Raw genomic sequence first — 17,046 nt, forward strand, 5'->3', positions numbered from 1 at the left:
GTGCATTTGTGCGAGTGTGACTGAAAGGCTTTCATACTCAATTGTAATGGAAATGCTATCAAACTTGGAGCTCTTAAAGTACAACAGGGTAAAGGTGTTTAGAACAGAGCAAAAGACAACTCTACTTCTGGTATGGCGACCGAGTGAAGCCGCAGCTCCTGGACGACCTCTTAAATTCTTATTATTCACAACGCTTGTAAACCTCAAATGCACTAGCTGCAGTAGGAACAGGCCTCAGTCCAACTTTGGATCATTTCTGGCAGGAATAAGCTAGTAAAAGGAAAAACTTTGACCACGGACCCAGCCGCACTTCCTGCAGCCAAGCTGACGATGGTCGCCACAGCTGTACCCGTACGCCACCTCTTTCCTGAGCATCTCTGACCTGAAAGCTGAACTGGAGTAGAACAGAGCAGCGATTTCAGTCAAAACACAAGCTTGATTCTTTTTAAACATTCTGAAAAGCGGTTCGCATCAAGGTCGAGGACTATGGCACTTTGACTGCAATGGAAACTGCTCTTTCTGACCACAGTGACAGGCCAACCAGCCTTGAACTAACTAAATTCAGTTAGATAATTAGTTTAAAATGAAATAAGCAAAAAAAAAGTCAGCAAATACTCACATTAGGTCATTTCAGGAATCATTTCTCTGCTTTTTGCATGTGGCCATTGTCATGTAGAAAGACAAGACTTCACTTCACTGGAACTAAGCCCCAGACTTAATGGACACAAAACTATCAGAACAGGTGTGTCCACATACTTCTGGCCTTATAGAGGCCATATATCATTTGCATGGCACCTTGTCTTTGAATATTGTTCATATTCTTAAACATGAGAGTGAAGAGGAGACAGTGTGTGTTGTGTTTAAGTATAGTCTTCCTTTCATCTTAATGAAAATCTCCTAGCAACCCCATCTCAAACCATTATAGAGGCTCAGTTAAGAATCTGCACTAATTAAGAAATGTACTTTATGACAGCCAGGCTCGTCTCTCCTCGCTCCACTCTCAGTACAGCCGCCAATCAGGGCAGCATCTCATTAGCAGAAAAGCTGCTGATGAGAAACAAAGACATGACCTGTTAACCTGCAGGTGGTGAAGACGAGCTGGCAAGTTAATTGCTAAACTATAGATCATGGACTTTGACTACAGGGAAAAAAGAAAAACCGATGTATTTCTTTAAGAGAAAGAAAAAGAAATTCTCTATAAAGTGCTCATAATTATGATGAAACAACTCAAAAGTATAGTTGAGGAGAAGGCATATCGCAGACGTAGATGTTTAGAATTGAACTATTGAACTCTGAGGTTAAAAAAGAGAGAAAATGAAATTTCATTTATTGAATTTGATCAAATATTTGTTCAAAAAAGTCAGTGTAAATGCATCAACAAGTCAAAGGTGAAACCATGGCTAAAATATTGGAAAGCAGTTAAAAGCTTCCACTGATGTTTCTGTCCTTGTGTTAAAAAGGACTATATTCCAGAATTTGGGTTCACAATTGCAGAAAGCAGTTCACCGCAGGTCTTTGAGTTGTTTCCGACACTCAGCAGAAAAAGTCTTTGCACCCAAAGAATCTACCAGTGACTTAGAAGAGTGATCTTGAAAGTATATCAACGAGAGCCAGGGACAAGTCTACGAAAAAATTTATGGACTAAGATCATAAAATCTATCCTAAGACTAGCTGGAAGACAGAACAAGGACAGATGTGAGCGCTATTATTTTATTCATTTAAATCAATGACAGCTCATACACAACATTGCAAAGTTTTATCTCCTTTTTGAAGAGAATTGAAGGCAGAAAATTGTAGAAGTGACTTCTAACACTTAGGCTGCTGTTTTGATTATGTTTCTCATATGCAACCCGAAAGATAGACCAAAGTTGTTGATAACTTTCAAGGAAATGGAGTAATGTGCTCAGATATAATTCATTTTCAGTGCAATTTCTCTTTTCTTGTCTTGGACCAGTAAGTGTTGAACCTTGAGTTTCACATGCTCCGTTGAATAGAAGATGGAGTGATTCATGCACTGATATTAGAGATGCATTTTTCAAGCCAGTAAGATCATCAGTATCAATGGCCATATAGAATTAGGTGTCATCTGCATAGCAGTAGCTCATGGATGATAACCTGTGGGTTTAGCATAAAAGTAACAAACTGAGTTGACCCAGAATTGAACCATGTGAGTCTCCGTGATGAACACTCATTGTGTCAGATCAGGAGACCAGGTTTTGGTGATACAAACACATCATCTATTGTTCTAGCAGAGCTTGATTGAGATGATACTGCACATCTGATGCTCTATGCACTCTCTAAGGACCCCAGAGAAACTGTATCCAAACTAAGGACACGTAGTCATTATATGGTTTTGCCTCAAGGGTGGTTAATGATTGGTGAGTGATTAAACATATATCAACATACATCTGTTGGTTCCAGTTTGTGCATCCTAAAGTTTGAATGAAAACCCTCATTAGGACCTTATGAGCATGAAAGTCCAAAGCTTCACCTTCCTGAGCCTCACTGCTCTAATCCTACACATCAACATTGTGAAAGCATTCCTCAACTACAGTGTAACACAAACAGTTTCTGAAGAAGCAGCAGAGTGCTGCACGGGCTAAAAACTCCATCCTTAGTTCAGCCCTGGCCCAGGAAAGTCTGCAGTATTTCGCTTGTCCAACCCTGAACAGAGCGACAAAAGAATCACATTCAGCTCTGTCTAATGCGCACTCTCACTGATACATGCAAACACGCACACAATAAGAAGTAACTTTATTACAGACCTCAAACATAATGACCAGTGCTGCTGACGATCATGCCCTCAAATATGAATACTGACTGTCCATTACAGAGAAGCATAATGCAGTAAAGAGTATAGCCAAGTGACGTGATGCAGCTTCTCCCTGATGCTCTGAATGCTCACGTGAAATGCAGGTGAACAAAATCCATCTGTATAATATTTATATTTATAATATAACTAATACAGGAATATCTCATAGAGCGGCCCGTACGTGCTCCACTCAGACATGGGCAGAATGAAAGGAAAGAAGTTAAATGAGTCCGACGCGAGCCCAGACTATTAAAATAAATAAAAAATGGCCCAAGCGCGGCTGAAGTCATCACTGTGTCGGGGCCCGTCGAAGACCTCTACACTGCAGTTCTCCCTCAGCAGAGTCTCCGTTACTTAACATTTAAACCACAGTTTATATAATGTAACAGGGATGGAGGGATGAGGGCTGGGGGTTAGGGAGAGGTGGGATCTGATAAGTGAGCCACTGCCAGTCAGCAGAAAATGATCAGGGATGAAACTCTCAGCAAAAAACACGCTTTTTATGGACGATCGGGCGAGACGGTGGAGTGCAGAGGGAAGTCACGTCACATCCAACCACTCGACTGTGGCGAGAGGAGTGTGTGTCAGAGAGGGAATGTGTGTGGACCAATAATCACGCAGTTTCACTCCGAAGCGGTGGTTGCGTCTTGCAGAGGAGAGTGAGGGAAAGACCGAACCTAAAGCTCTGCAGTGGCTCGTTTCTCTCTGCGGCTGTGTTTGAGTTTGTGATCCACAGCAAGAGGAAGTGCTTTAATAGATCACAGAGAGAGTAGTGGAGGACAGAAATATGAGCTTTAGAGATAGACAAGACAGGTAATAACTGCTCCAAGTGGAGGATTCCAGAACCTGGGAAAAATTACATTCACAGGGCCGCTTTCTACTGTTAGCAAATACATATATTTTTTGTAATATTTTAAAGCTGGTGGGTGAAAAACAAGACCCTGGCCTCCATGAGAGACTGTTTTGAACTAACTGGTAAATTAAAGCCCTTGGGGGCACACTGTTGAAATGACAGGTGATAGGACTAATTAACAAAAATCAAATGCAAGGTCAGCTTTATTTTTCTTTTATGTGTTTTCTTTTATGTGTGATGTTGCAGTCTGAGGACAGGCTAATACAGACACACAAAAACAACCATGTCCATGGTCACGTCAGGACAGACCATACAGACGTCGCCTTTTATTGTTTCTTTAGTGCTGCTGCTGAATTACTTGCTTACATAAGATGCTTTTTCGTTCTTTCAGCCGTCCGTTCTGATCTCTTCAGTGGTCTCTGTCTTTACTTATAATCTACAAAGTGCCTGCTTGACACCTCTAACTGGTCCCCAAGGCTCATGTCATCACGAGCCACCTGGCTGAAGTCCCCCCAATATCCCAATAATAGCTGGGAGTTGTTTGATGTACAGTATTACTGACTCCACTTTGTTCTTTTCTGATTTGTTTTGTGTGATTGCAGAGACACATTGGTTTGAAACTGCAGGACATTTTTTCCCGTTGGTTTCTGATGGTTAGAATGGGCTTTTAAAGTGGCAGTTGTTTCAGCACTAATCTTTTCAGGTACAGTAAAGCTGGAAAAAGCAAGTCGCTCAAACAACACGTTGACTTAGAGTAGATGGTATATTTAGAGAATAACCAGACAACATCCTCATACGTGGATTGAACAACTGATGCAAACACACTGGATATCCTCCTCTGGAGTTCTGCATGACCTGCATTTAGGTTCAGATAATTTGGTTTAAGAGGTGCTCGACTTGAGCATTTAGAGATATTACAGACAATAAATGTAGTGAACAAGCAGCAGATCCTGGGGGAAGAAAGTAGAGCATAATGTGGTCAGTAAAAAGTCATCATCTGTGCACAGGTTCAGTGTAGTATGGATCTAACATACGCACTACAGAGCTTATAAAGATCTTATTTCTCCTTACAGCTGATGGCACGATCTCCAGCGGCCTCATTACCAATATCATATAAATACATAGCCTGGGACCTTGATTTGTTCAATAATTCAGCCGCCGCTTCTCCCTACGCTCAGACTGCAGCTGCCGAAGGCAAGTCTGGAGGATGGTGTTAATACTGAACAGGGAACACAACTCCTGCGCGTGTGTGTAATAGCGCTGGGCAAATGGGTGAATACATCAGGAATCGCCACTGGACTCAATCCACTGCCGGTGGAAACTCCCTTGGTTATACAACATTTTTTGATTGAAATTACTTCAATCTCTGGCAATGTACACTTTACTTAATGAAATGAAATTTACTAACACAACGTAAAGCTTTATCACAGTTTTTGGTCACGAGAGGCGGAAAAACACCTGACGGGCACAGACCTGACATGCCGCCTGATGAAGTTGCTACGGCTAACCTGTTAGCAGGCATTCTCCTAATTATGCCTCTAACAGACATTAACGACACTATGATCCAGCTGGGGACGTGCTTTATCCACCTTATGATTTTAAGTCCAGCATTCACTCTCCTTTACTTCGAGCTTAGTTATGATCCAACTGCTGAAAAAAAATAAAAAATAAAAAAATCTGGCTTTACTTTATCTGTCTGTCTGTTTGGTGCCGGGCTGATAGTGTACAGTGGGTTTATCAGAGCTTGTTTGCTGAAAATAGCTGCCTGCTGCTGCTGGAAATAAGGCTGATGAGAGCTCCCAGACTGGACCATCAAGTAAATGTACCATAAAACTATGGAAATTAATAAAAGAGACTAAAATGCTCTACAGCTGATGATACAGCAATTCACTGATATATTGTAAGTAAAAACATTGTTTTGGTTAGCAGATCACAAAAACATATTGTTAATACATGTTATGGTAAACGGGGACATTATAAACCTCTGCTGTCAAAAATCAAACCCACTGCACAAGCAATAAACAATGGCAATGGGGATAATTCAGCAGCAGCTCACTTTTAAGTCACTGTTGTCAGAGCTTCCCACCAGCACTTCAATACAGCCACGCAGAAGCATTTTCAAAACAACTGTGCTACACACATAAATAATATCTTTGACAAAACACAAAGCAGACTTAATGCTCCCTGTGATGGACTGACTGCACAAAGCAAGCCTGAAGTCTCTGCTGTGCATGTTCTACTGAAGTGAAGTGAAACTAGCTTGGATGAAAGGAGAAAAGCTGTGGTGTGGTTTTGAAAACGATCCGCACTGATGTAAACTGGTAGAATTTGCAGATAATGGGTTCAAACACGTGATAACGTCTTCACTGTTCATTAATACATAAAGATGCTTTGAGTGTAGCTATGTCAGCTGCTGCAGGCTGGTCAGCTGTACAAATTAACATGAACAGCACAACAAGAGTGTCAGCGAACAGTTGGCTGGTACATCTCCAAATGTTCAGCACATTGTGTGTCTGTACATGGGGGAAGGAATGAGGAGGAGGAGCAGAGGGGAGTAAAGGAGAGAGGAGGAGAGGAAAAAGACGAAATGAGAGAGTGAGAAAGAAAAAGATAAAGAGCTACTAGAGCCTGCCAAAGGCAATTAATTTTACCATCTGCACTCCAGCCAGTGTGTTTCACTGGAAATCAGGACGTCTCTCTGTTTATCTGCACGAATCATCCTGCGCACTTGTGTTTTTATTCAAACACCACGTATGTTCGCATGTACTGAAAGTTGCATAGTGTTTTGTTGCTTTTGGCAGAGTTTAGAGGCAAATGTGAATAATTCAAATTACGTATCGACTTCTGTCAGCGACCAAAAGTTAACTGCAGCAACATCGACTGAACCTCGCTCGTACCAAACCTCCTCACCGCTCATCAACATCCTCTGGACCTCCTCAAAACATACAATGAAATCTGTCAATGAAATCTCGTTTTCACAGCAAGAAAGATGCAGCTTACTGTCTACTACTAATGCTTACAAATCTCTACTTAAGCTGTATTAAGTCAAGTGGTGCATTCATGTGCAGTTGGAAAGTTCATGGCGAAAATTAGAGTGAGGGCTGCCAAACAGTACCACAGGCTGGCAGAGAATTAAGCATAGGGAACTAACAATGGGCAGAATGGGATGTTGTTTTTCATTTTTGCAGTGTTTTTGCAGTTTTTCCTGTTAAAAAGTTTCATGTACACACGGACTAAAGGCACATTACTTTAGTAGTGCTCTGTCACACCAGGAAATGGTGGAGACATGTAGACAAATATGCTAGCATGAGCCAGCCTGCCAAGCAAGCTGTTGCAAACTTACTTTGTGGAGCAGTTTCTGCTCCAGCAGAGAAGGTGAGATGGTGCTGACTGGCTATTTTGATTGCTTCCCCCACTTTGGATTGTTTGCAGTTCCCTCAAAGGTCGATTGCACGATTGTTGCAATTGGTCAATAGAACAAATTCATGCGTTAAAGTTTACCAAAGTTGAACTGTAGGCAAAATCTCAGTGTGATTGTGTGTCTTCTCTGCAAGTGAATCCACTTATTGTGACAAATCCACTGCAATGACTTAATGGCAGTCTGAAATATGCTGCTATAAATGCTTATACTTATCAGCAGAAAAACCAGGCTGGTAAGCTGCCATGCTCAGGCACCGCAAGACGGTGCAATAAACAGGCTGAAAATGGCAAAAACACTAAGCCTCATGTGGCACAAAGTGCTGCTGTAAATATAAAATTACACGTCTTAACGCTTGTTTCAGTTCACTCAGTAGACGTATGGAGAAAAACAACACCTGTATGGCTCATTTCTATTACTTTGTAATAATTAGCTTAGCCCCTGCAGAAACTATTGTCTTTACAGCACTCTTCAGTGTAGCTGGAACTGTTACATCATCATTTTTTCAGTTATTAATAGCAATTAATTAAGCACTAGCACATTCTTGACATATTTCAGAGCAGATGAAGCCTACGGAGCAGCAGCAGCGGCAGCAGCAGCAGAGATTCTCCTGTGCAGCATCTTGAAGGAAGTAATGCTGATGGCCTCTCGTAGAGCCTGAGCGTGTCACCACTCGTGTTGAGGAGGCCTCCTCTCACCAGCAGCAGGATAGCTGGTTGAGTTCAACAGCTCCACAGACGTACAGCTCCCTGCTGCACTCTACAGTTTTGCTGTCTCGCCGGTGCAGTTTGCACAGCTTACTGTGGCAATCTGTGATCATCTTACAGTTTGTTTTTTTTAACAACACAGAAATTTGCAGCCTGCCATGTGGCATCAGTGTTGTTTTCCTGGGATGAAACAAAACCTGCTGAGGTAAAACTCTGCCGACATGTTGAGTTTCAAGTTTTCCAAGTTGTAAACCATAATATGTGCATGAATTGTCAAACTCATCGTCGAAAGATGGTTCAAAGCTAAGATTACATGTATATGAAGAATTTCCCAATTTGGGAGCAATACAGTGTCTATCTATGTTTTTTGTATCATAGATTCGTGCACATTCGTCCTCAAGAAACGCAAAGCAAAATCCTTCAAGGCTGAAGCTCACAGAGCCGGACCCTCCTGGTAACTGTTAATTAAGACTCTTGTGGCAAGTTTTATACACAGTCAAGAGTTAATAAATGAGACGCTGCGTGTGGAAGCACTGAACAGTTTCTCTGTGCACATTTCATTCTCTTCTATCTGTCTCATGTTTGGTTGCTATTAATAGGTAGAGCATCTTTCTGTAACCACTGCTGGCGCTCTCTGGCTGTTTGCATCTGTTTGGGTCGACCAAATTTTCAATTGGGTCATGTTACTTTCAAGTCTCTTTTTTTCTTATGGAAATTTAGTTCATGCACATTTTGGTTCGGTTTGGTTTCCAGCAGCTCTGTTTCTAGTCAAAACCGTGACCTGTGAAGTCTGCTCATGCTGCCTCTGTGTAGGCTGAGACAGTGGTGATGGAATAAAAAAATACAGAAAAATCTTTAAAAGATTGTTGCTTTTCTGCGTTAGTTCATCATTTAAAATCAGGGAAAGGAAATTGTGTTAGTATTAAATATTATGAATCGGCTCAACTGAGCGCAGCAGCCTCTTTCCGTGGTCCGTTGCTCTGTGGTGAGTGAGCACGAGTCCACACTTTGTCCTGCAGGCTTCCTGTTAAAAATCTGAAGCCTCAAACAAACAAAGTTGTGATAACCTTGATGACAGAGGACATGTGACCGTTTTCACAGGTTTTATTGTTCTGTGACAAGTAAACTGATCTTCATGTTGGTGAAGAGGCCCTTTAATCATTTTCTTTCTTTTTTCTTTTCTTTTTTTTTTTTTTGGTGTTTTTTAGCTAATTGCTCATGATTAAGCACTGAAAGTCTATAATCTTTTCAGTCACACCCTCCAGAGTTCACATAAAAGGGATTTTGTAAAAAGCACTCCAGCGGGACCAGGGGCCAAGTTTTTTTTTTTTTTTTTTTTTTTTTTTAGATGTTTTTGACTCACTCTGCATCAAAGTCCTCTGAGATCTCCACTCTTTGCTCTGTCTCTGGGGATCAGGACACGGTCAAAGACAATCGAGTTGCCATGACAACAGTATTGGCATCCAGCGGCACCACGGCTCCGTTTTCCTTTTACCTCTCTGTTTTATAGCATCGCACTTACAGTCCGAGACACATTTGCACATCTGAGCGTCCCAGTTCAAGCTGCTGGTGTTGAGGTTCAAGTGTCATATTCAATGATCTTTACAGCAGTCGTTAAAAGGATGGAGGTTGTTGCTTCTTTTGCTCTGGAAAATGTGAAAATTATCATATTTTAACGTTCTTGTCTGGTGGTGGAGGGGAGGACTTTTGCTCAAAGACACCAGAGAAGCTGTTTCTACTTCAGATTTTCTTTTCATTTCCTGTGAATGCACCCAAAGAGAACTGAAGTAATGATCCAGATGCTGTTCCAGTTTTTCCATGGAGCCGCTTCTCCATGATGCTTCAGGATCAAGTACGTTGAAACTGGGGATGTGGAGATGCGGGACTCCAAAATCCCCCATGTGATCACTTGTCTTTTCATTTATCTTTGAGAACTGGAGCCGGTTCATTTCGGTTCAGTTTCTTTTGTCCCATCATGTCCCCACTGGCTTCTCATTGTGCTCTCTTCGCTCCCTCGCTTTCATTCGCCACCATCAAAACTCTCCCCCTTCTCATCTTCTCTTCCATCCAGTCTGAACGTGTCTTGTAAAGCCTTTTCCTCCCCTCTTGACTCTGACACTCTCCATTTTCATCAAATGACTTTTCTCCTCTCTGTACCTCCTTCTACCTCTCCTTTTCCTCCCTCCTGTCTCTCCTTTCACCACCTCCCTCATATCCTTGTTCTCTCGTCTCCTCTCTTCCCTCATCTTTCCACTCCCAGTTTCTTCAGATGTCCTCTGTTGTCTTCGCTCCCGTTCAGCCTTTGCTTTGCCTCTTTGTCCTTCGCCCCCTCCCTCTCTCATCAGCTCTGTCTTTTGTTGCTTTCGTCTGTCTCTCACTCTCTCCTTTCCATCCTTCGCCTCCCTCCTCTTCCTGTCTCCTCACTCACCTGTCACCTTCTCCCTCCTCTTTGGTGACATGACCACAGAGATGAGTTAGAGACGGTGACAGAGCCTGGTCGACAGTGCTGTGCCGTAAATCCCCCGCTGACCTCCCACTGCATTTAAATTCTCTAATCTCATGACAAAAGGAATGAGGCGATGAGCTGGTGCCTTATGGGAAAGGTCAAATTGTTAACTAATCTGCCCCCCCCCCCCCATCCCAGACGTCCCCTGATGCTGCTCTCAGCTCTGAAAAAATCCCACTGTGTCATTGCACTCATGTCTGGAGGTCACTGTACTCCGCAGAGCGACCTCACAAGTTTTGTGTAGCAATTAATTACCATCACCGTGGCCGGCACATATGGGCCTATTATCATAAGGCCTCATGGGAGGATATTTCCTGCAGCCATTATTCTGTGTGAAGTGACAGGGAACGTTTTAAAATGCCAACAGGCTTTTCTTTCACTCCTTTGTTGGTCCTGTAGTCGCACCAGAGACGAGCAGATAGGGTTTGTTGTTATTTTTAACAACATTTCCGCCTGTCAGATACAGCAGAGAAAAGGGAGGATGTAAACGAGAGGATGGGAGGACGAGTACCCTTTTCTCTTAAGCATCTTGAGGCAAAGAGGATCTTGAGGCCATCTAATGCTTTAATGTGACATTTGCGGCGTGTTTCGGAAAATCCTGCTAAACGACGGCAGCTTGAAAAAGATCACAGGTTAACAAACCCACCTGCATCACCTGCAGGAGTAGATGAATGATAATCTGTTTCCACTTCTAATTTTCATGATACTGAGCCCCATTTTTAACAGAATCTGCAGACAGTTAGAATAATTCAAAGTATTTGCATCCCATAAGATTAAGAGGAAATGATGTATGGATGTACTGAGCAAAGTGTGAAAGACAACATTGGATGATATGTCTGAATCCAACATTAATCTGTTCAGCTGTGCTGTAAACAGACACACTAGTTGCTGTCATCTGTTTCAGTTCAAACAGAGTTGCCCATCAAGGTGCATTTGCTGTTTGAACAAAATTGTGACCTACCAGGACTGAAGTCTTCAGCATTCTAACTTTAAACAAGGTTTTCATTGCCTACATTATAAATCTGACCTTTCATTGATTTTTCTATTTTCAGATTTTAGACATTTATTTCTTTTCCTTCTCATATTTGCAGGCTTTATTGTAGGTCTTGTCTTTGACAGAAAATGTTGTTTTGGGACAGACGTCTGATGCAGGAATGGCCACTTGATGATGGCGCTTTTTGATGCTGCTTCAATTTAGGAGGCAAATATAAGAGATTCCTATTCATTATTTAGTTTTTTATGTACTTTTGATATGCAAAAAGGCATACTGACACTTAAATTTGACAAATTACTTCAACCTTTTCAGCACCGTGGACAGCCGCACTGCCATTCTCTGAACAGACGTGTCTGAACTCTTGGCGCATGCCGTTTCGGGAGATGTAAAAATGCCCTCTGATGTTTGATGCAGCATGAGCAAAATCTTTAAAGAGTAACTCTAAAGTTTTTTAAGTCTATCCCTGTGCAGTTAGCCATGAGGGCCACTCCAAGGGGCTGCTTTGTCTGTTTACTTCGGGTTTCACTTAGACTTCATGTTTATCTGGAGAGCTGTAGGAGGCTCGCGCTGCTCACCCTGATACATTTCCCCTCATCTCTAGAGTCACAAAGGCCACAGTTTCTCCTCGTGCCTGCAGGCTGTATTTTAGTTATTGCTCTTCTTTGATCGAGAATATCCATTTTGGACAGAGGTCTGACACCAGGATGGTAATGTGATATGACACTTTCATTACTTGCTGATTCTGCTTCTATTCAGGAGGCAGATATAAAGACTATCAGTACTCAGTTATTGGCTTATTCCTAATTTAGGTTTAAGTGCACCATTTTGTACACAAGGTGAACTTACACACAGTATTTAAAACACAGCAAGCCTGAAGCTCTTCTTGTCGACCGTATATCAGGTTACATGTTTAGTATGTAATGTATGTGCTGTATTTTAGTCATGTAGTAGGACTGCAGACAGTTCCATTTACCAAGTTACTTCAAAATCAATTTGTCAACCTTTTCAGCACCACGGACAGAGACACTGACATTCTCTATATATAACTTTTGGTCTTTGCTGTTTTGAGAGATTGTGTTCCTTGAACGCACTGTAGAAAGCACTTGTACCTCAAGTCTCACAGGAATAATCATTACCTGGGGAGCTAATTGTTTCTTTCAGTCCCTTGTGAGTTCGCCAGCTGTGAAGTCAAAACTCCAGCACACGTGTCTTGCCATACTTAAAGATGAGAATCCCCTGATAATGCTCCTTCTGTGGGTTTCTTTTGGGCACAGTCTTCCTGGATACTCGACTTTTTTGCAAATTACAAAGTTCCAGTCACACTCGGCTAAATCAGTGAGTGACTATAAACTGGAATGCCTGGACTTCACACAGCTGTATCCAGAGGCTGAGAATTCAGTCTGCACAAAATGATCATCCCCACAAGTTGAGCTGTTCCCAGCTGAGCCACCAGAATGAACCATTTGTTTGCTTGATTTGAAGTATTTAGTCGTTTCTGTGTTTGTCACAGTGGTGGCAGCAGGATTCTGAGTTCATATCTTTGTTTTTGTCTCCTTTTCTTGGGAACATTCCCTGCCTCCCCATGAGCATCTCTTCTGCAGTCTCTTTCCATATTTCATTCTCTCCTTCTTTTCCATCTTTCACTCTCACCTGTTCTCTCTCTCGTTCTCAGGCCTTCTGCTTTCCTTCCTGTATTGTTGGCAGTGCTAACGGGCTTTTCGAAGTGGCCTTCAGAAGCAGCTGGATCGCTGCCGGGAGCCTTTGGAGACCTGCCAGGCCGTCATATGCCCCTCTCCACTTTATCCTCCTCCGCCTGCCCACCTCTGCTTCTCCTCCTCTACACATTTTAATCTCTTTTTTTTCTCCATTCATCCATCCTCCCGTTCTCCTTCTCTCAGTCTGCTTCTTTACTTATCTCCCTTCTTCACTCTTCTGCATCTCTTTGCTTGTACCCCCCCCACCCCCCAACTCACATCTTTTCACGTCTGTTGCTCTTTTCCTCCAGAATTTATTGTGCAGTAAAATCACTGCTCTCTATTTCTTCACCTAATACTATCAAAAACAGAATTGGGATTTCATAAAGATAATCTATAATAGCTCTCTACTAGCTGCTCTCTTTATTTGGGTCAGCCACCTTTGGTATCAGGTCTATCTTCAGGTCTCTTTCAGACGGGGTCTCACTGTCCTTGGGTGCCTTTCAGGTATTATATATATATTTATGCACATCTGCTTCAGGTAGGTTTTGGATCAGGTCCAAACTCTTTGAGCTGTGAAGACCTCTACTGCTTTTAACTCCCAGCATGTCTCAGACACAATCAATATGTTCTGGCATGAAGGCGTAAATCATCGCATCACACATTGTGAAAGGGGAAACCCCAGGCAGGGCTTCTGGTAGAACTTTTCCTACTTGCTCTGTTCAAAACAACTTTATTTAACAAACTTCAGAAGTGATACACTGATCATTCAAGACATTACTACGATGTCTTTATTCATCAAGATTACTGCAGTGCTATGATACCTGTTCGATTAAAGGGACACACAGTCAGCATCTGTTCTTATAAAATCTAATCTAAATCTAAATCCAAGATTTGGTACGTACAAATTCTGTAATCTTAAGGAAAAGGAGACGCTGCACATTGTGCAGAAAAGGTTTATGTTGGATATGCAACCTGCAGCACACACTGCTGAAAATGAACTGACAAACTAAGACATACTGTCACAGCTCTATGAACCAGAACATCATCTGCAGGTCTTTGCATAACATGTGTTGTAAAAAAAAAAAAGAAAAATAAAGAAACATAATACAGCATCAAATTGAAAAGTGAGAAATTCTGATGCCATTCATGTCAACTACCTGCATTATTTTGTGAAATTAGGAACGACATATGACGCAACGTCTGGTAATTAGCGACCTCAGCCAAACACGCAATCTGTCAGTCTGTGCCTTGCCTTTAAAGGTTTGTTTGTTTTTTTTATTCTTCTCTCAGTCTCTTTTCTTTTTGCCAGATTCCCTGTCAGCTGCGTCTTTCCGCTTCCTTCACCTTTCCCCACACGTCTCTCTTCTTATTTCATGTATTTCTCTTTGTCCAGCCCCCTCTTCCATAACTATTTTCTCTAGCTTTCTTCAGAATCATTAGCATGCTAACACCAGACAGTCGCACGAGTAATAGTTTTCCATCCCTCTACAAATTATTTCAAGGTGCCTCGGAGCCAAGCATTTAATCTCCAAGTTTTAAAAAATACATATTCACTGTCAGAATGCTTTTAGAAAGTGTGGAAACTGGTGAAATATGAAGCAGGTCCTTGATGGAAAACATAAAGAGTGCTCAGTCAACTTCCTTGAAGAATAAAGCTAAAGAAAAAAAAAAAATCTCAAAAACATGGATGCTGCAGGGCATGTGCACACTCATGCACAAACATAAAACACAGACATGCAGGGTGAATATTAAATCTAAGAGTGACTTGTAGATATTTAGGTCCCCGGGGAGAATCATGTCTCCAAGTTGAAAGTAAACTTCTAAAGAAATGTGAACACATTGTTGTGTTTTTTTACAGTAGCTGCATGTCTGCAGCTCATCGTAAATGCATTAAGATAAACCGTTAAGCCCAAAACGTAATCTACATATTAATGCAAATGGGAACACCTGGCTGACACTTTGCGTATGCATGGCATGGCTGCACATTGTCACTGTGCATTCTGATCAAGGCCACATCTAAATCACAAAAAATAGGTTGATTGTGATGACCCAGATCACAGATCCAGCGCCTCCACTGGTATGATGAAGGTCCACCAGTATCTTAACTTGAATCTGCTTTGGTACTGACTGCAAACATTGTTTTAAGCAAGAAATCTCAGCTTCACATTCACGGCCTCAGACCAAGTTACCATCTGATGCATGATGCAGTGAAGTCCTGGGATGCTTACTGGCCTCTGTGTTTGTGGATGATACTGGAACGCAGAGGAGACCTCTGAATTCTACATTCACAGACTCATCACGACGGAGGCTAATCCTGAGATGAACTGCGGTCTCAGTTGACCCAAACCCGACCTGTGGTTTTGTCCTCGGACTGAAATAATCTAACCAGCCTCCTGCTCCCTCAGTTTCCACAGCTGGAGTGAAGATAAGCGACCAAACAAAGCTGCGGCACACTGAGATGCTGCTACAAATGTTGAGTACATGCACACTACAGCTGACATGCTTGCCACCAAACGCTTCTTTCTTTCAGTCCCCTGGCAGTAAATTAAGCTACAGGTCTAGTTACACGACAGCAATTGTGATGCTTTCTAGTATCGCCTCTCTTTGCGGCTCTGTTTGATTTTATAAAGCCATTTTCTGTTTTCTTGCCTTAGGAAACACCTGTGAAATCAGTTTAACCGCTCTGGCAACATGACATTATGTGCCAGAGTATAGCTGACTGCTCTGTGCCTTTGTATTTATTCGCACCAGTAAAACAGAGCCAACAGAAAGAGACGACCGGCTCCCATCGCACCCCGAAGCAGATGCTGCATAGGCCTGAATTCAGGAGAGGCACCTGTGCTTTTCTGCTCCGCTTCACTTCGTTAAAACACTGCATCAACTGTACTCTACTACAGTTTTGATATTCTTTGAGTATCTACATTTTATGTCACACTGTACCTCCTCCACTACATTTGTCTCACAGCTACAGTGACTGGATACTTTTCTGAAACTCTGTTCATCAACCTGGGTATTCACACTGGTTTATAGATGTCAGTGTGAAGCTGCGGTTTGCTGTGGGTCTATTGTTAAGTAGCAACGGGGAATGTGAGAAAATGGCTCATGTCTGCAAGAGATTATGAACACACTACAGCACTGTTCATCAGCGACGACAACAACAACAACAACAACAACAACAATAATAATAATAGTAATAATAATAAGGAATTACATTTAGCAGACTATCATGCATGTAGCACCAGGTTGGATCGAACACATCAAATGAAGCTGCAGATCATCAGCAGCTTTGGGGATTTTCCAGGGAATGTTTTCTGTATTTACTTTAATTTGGACTCAAAGTCTTTGAGATGATTTCTGTTAAAGGACAAGGCTGGGTGTATCTTTCTTATTGCCAACCCAGATCCCCTTAACTACCAAAATCAGCCATGAATTGATGCTACTATAAAGTATTGAGAGTGTATCCAAAGCCTCGTATATCCTATTCCTCTGTGCAATAGAGAGCCACTGTAGTCCAAAAACTAAATGAAAAACACATCAGTGAGCCACACTGAATCAATCTGAACTCAATCTGAACTCCCACATACACCATCCTGCTGTCCTAAATACTCACGAGTACAACAAATATGTATTAATCCACAGCCGGAAGTAGTCCCCAACAAATGCAGCAGCTCCTCCTGTTTGAGCAACGTTAACTAAAAGCTCCAGCTCAGATCTCAGTGGGCTTTGTTTTTGTTTCCCAAGTATCTGCAGCGGAGGTGGTGAGGGACAAAGGCAGTGTTGACAAATACGGGAATTTTCCTTCAAGTTAAAGTTTAATGCAGATCCTTTTAATGTTTAAACTGCTGTATTGCTGCCTGTTGTAAAGTAACAGATCTTAATACTGATATAACATTGTGCAGTTACACCAAGCAGACATGCAGTAAAGGAACAAACACATCAAACTACATCCATGCACAGGTTACAGACAAACACACACACACTCACCTCAGTGTATGAGTGTGCTGATTCGGAGTTTCTGACAGGGTCCGGGGAATTTCTCTAATCACCTGAGATGAGGAG

The 17,046-nt window shown here is 42.0% G+C and overlaps 1 protein-coding gene across 2 annotated transcripts in view; it reads right to left on the minus strand.

Moving 5' to 3' along the window:
- Nucleotides 1-17,046, minus strand: part of sgcd (sarcoglycan, delta (dystrophin-associated glycoprotein)) — a 264,844-nt gene that overhangs the window by 139,541 nt on the left and 108,257 nt on the right. The window contains exon 2 of one of the 2 annotated variants that reach the window (XM_076750476.1): nt 16,972-17,033. The exons of the other annotated variant lie outside the window; for it this stretch is intronic. The gene's annotated coding sequence lies outside the window, so the exon portion shown is untranslated. The remainder of the gene's footprint in view (nt 1-16,971; nt 17,034-17,046) is intronic. 2 annotated transcript variants of the gene reach the window in all.

Source organism: Chaetodon auriga, chromosome 15 (genome assembly GCF_051107435.1).
Source record: "Chaetodon auriga isolate fChaAug3 chromosome 15, fChaAug3.hap1, whole genome shotgun sequence".
In the NCBI taxonomy this organism is placed as follows: domain Eukaryota; kingdom Metazoa; phylum Chordata; class Actinopteri; order Chaetodontiformes; family Chaetodontidae; genus Chaetodon; species Chaetodon auriga.